The sequence below is a fragment of the Lactuca serriola genome, chromosome 4, assembly GCF_051521515.1.
Source record: "Lactuca serriola cultivar US96UC23 chromosome 4, Lser_US96UC23_V15, whole genome shotgun sequence".
Classification (NCBI taxonomy): domain Eukaryota; kingdom Viridiplantae; phylum Streptophyta; class Magnoliopsida; order Asterales; family Asteraceae; genus Lactuca; species Lactuca serriola.
In genome coordinates, this window is record NC_136411.1 from 359,108,240 (window position 1) to 359,111,183 (window position 2,944).

The window sequence follows — 2,944 nt, forward strand, 5'->3', positions numbered from 1 at the left end:
TTTACTGACTTGGAACCCCTCGTATTTCTGAACATATGTTAAGATACTAACATTTAATATATGGTTTATAACATTGTCATGATATCTTAAGCTAAGATCTTCCCCAGTATAACCTAATTTGATATATTCCCTAGTTATTTTTCTAAGTTGGGATCTTCCCCAACTATCTATTAAGTTGGGATTTTCCCTACTATTTTTAAGTTGGGATCTTCCCCAGTGTTTCTTAAAGTTTTTTATTTTCCCACCAGTGTTTCTTAAAGTTTGTATTCTCCCAAGTAGAAGCTAAATAAGGATTTTCCCTAGCAAATTCGTAAGTTGGATTATCTTGAGAGGGATCCTTCCCTATACAACTCCAACATCATCTGAGACTAGAAGGACTTATAATACAAAATTTCTCCTAAGTCAAAGGACTTCAAAAGGTCAAAACTAAACCTAGGGTTCATTAGGTTCTATCTATCCTTGTTTCTTAAAAACTATTTTTTCTATTTAGGGATCCTAACTATTTCAAAATCCTAAGCAGATGAAAACCACATCAATCATGCCAACCACACTAGAAGATATAAATAATCACAACATCAGATAAAAGCGGTTGCCCACCAACCTCACCAAAAAAGAATAAAAAAATATCTTACAACCCAAAAAAAAGCATTCTAAGTGTTTTTTAAATCAAACTTAAATTATGGCCTGATTTCCATGACCTGAAACCTTCTTTACTTCTTTCTCCCTTCATCCCACCTTTAGTTGCCCTGTAGGATCCTGATTGGTGTAAACAGGCTCGCCATTTAATTTTGCTAGGGCTTCATGCCAACCAGCAACATTCTAGGACCCCGCATTAGCCACATCCTCCGCAAGTTCGATCTTCACTTCCTAAACGGGGACAACAGCGTTACCCTTCACCTTAGGAATCACCTTTGTAATCTTTGTTACATGCTCTGCCTCTTTTGTAGCCTTCTATTTGCTCAGTGGCGCCACCCTCATTAGGAGATCCTCATTGTTGGCCATACATACCCTCGCCTGCTCCTTTGAGGCTAGCTCGGCCTTCTCAGCCTTGACCTTCAAATCAATAGTAGACCAAGAAATGTCGTTGGTGACCTAAAACGAGAACATCATTAGTAAAAATGGGACCAGAAAAGAAAAGAATAGACTCCTAGAAATACTTACAGGTTGAGAAAAAGAGACTAGCTTCCTGAGTGCCTCCTTGGCTCCTAGATTTCCTAGGCTCAGATCTGTGGCCTTAACAGTTTTCCTCTTCTAGGAACTAGAGGTCTTTATATTGATATCAACCTGCACCCTCTTCGGAGGAAGAGGGGAGGGAACTTTTTCCTTCTTAACCATGATCATACCACTAGACATGCCATCTTTCAGTTTAGAAAGGGTGAATTGACCACTAGAGCTAGTAGCTTTGGATCCTTTGTGATATGAAGGATCTGTATTTGTTCAAAATCCTTAAAATAAAGAAAATAATAACAAAAATGAGGATCCTTACCGATAGCCATTGAAGCTTGAAGACTGGAGTGTTCAAGATTGAAAGACTTATCAGCCATAGGAAAACTGAGAAATTTTGTAACTTTTTCTTTGGTATCCTCAGCAGCAGGAGAAAATTCTTCAAACTTGAATGTTGAATCACAATAAACTAAATAAGAAAGTAAATCTTAGTATCCTTAGAAGTAACAAGTAAATCCTACCCTCTTTAACCCAAGTTTTTGGCAGGAGATCCCCGCCAAGAATAGAGTCATGGCTCACATGTTTTGATTTCAGAACAAGAGGATATTTATAGGTTTTAACATTCAGCAGAAGAAAGGAGTTCCCAAAGATTGAAAGATCATAAACATGAGCCAGTTTAGCTAAGCGTAAACCCATATCATTGGATTGGTTCAACTGGTTGATCCACAATAATATTCTCCAGATAACAGGCATAGCCTGGATATACGAGTCTTAGTGATTTCAAAAAAAATTAATTTTTTTTTAAAACACCCAAATGATCCAGGGAAAGGGTATTTCAAACACAAAGAAAAAGAGTATTCAAGGAAACATACATAATACAGGGAAACAAAGTGCGACTGAATCAAAGCATCATATGTCTTACAAATTGTATCTGTCGGAAAATCATCGTTAGCTCTTAGGGACACGATATCCTCATCATTAAAGGAGCAAGTCTCATTATAGGCCAAGATCTTTTGATCGATGAAGTTATTATCAGAAGGGGCGATGATACTAGCACGAGAACGAGCGAACTTTTTGCCCGTGGTCAAAACATTGCAAAAACAAAATACCAGGGAGATAGATACCTTCGGAGATAGTTGGTGATGATTAGAAGGAAACAAGAGGAAGTAAAGAAAAATCTTTCACTATTTACCCCTATTTATCTTAGTAAAAGAGGAGAGAGAAGTCATTTAACCATGTCATGATAAGCATCAAACGATTAAAATTCTATCCCTTAGGGTTTGAATTTCAAAAACCTTATATTTGTTTAAATAAAATTATACCGTTAAATATTCGAAATTAACTTAAATATTTTGTTGGTATAATTTGGGCGCAATTATTAGGACCAAGATCCTCAATTTTGTCCAGGACCCCAAAACATATGTTAGCATCCTGATTATTACTAGTATTATTACTTAATGATATTTAAACTGTAATATTTCTAGTTTAATTCTCACATGTGCCAAAATGGTCAATATAAGACTCATTCTAAACGAAGAAATATTTCAATCAGGAAAAAGACCTGGGAATACCATGTCAAACTAACATGCTTATACTTATTCAAGAGGAACCGGGAAATATCAGACTTTTAGTTACATAGACATGTACTAAGCACATTACCCATAACTAGAGTTACTGCAACATTTGTACTCATTTACATAACTCCATTTCTGTAACTCACATTTCAATTAATACAATTAAACAAGGCATGTGATTATTATCACCTTCAAAAGTTTTATGC

The 2,944-nt window shown here is 35.9% G+C and overlaps 1 long non-coding RNA gene across 1 annotated transcript; it reads right to left on the bottom strand.

Annotated features, from left to right (window-relative positions):
* Window positions 1-575: 575 nt before the first annotated feature.
* LOC145100742 (uncharacterized) lies at window positions 576-2,311 on the bottom strand. The gene is made up of 3 exons (XR_013705231.1): window positions 1,487-2,311; window positions 1,162-1,409; window positions 576-1,092 (listed from the first exon to the last, which is right to left on the bottom strand). It is a non-coding gene; the product is annotated as an uncharacterized LOC145100742 (long non-coding RNA).
* Window positions 2,312-2,944: the final 633 nt, after the last annotated feature.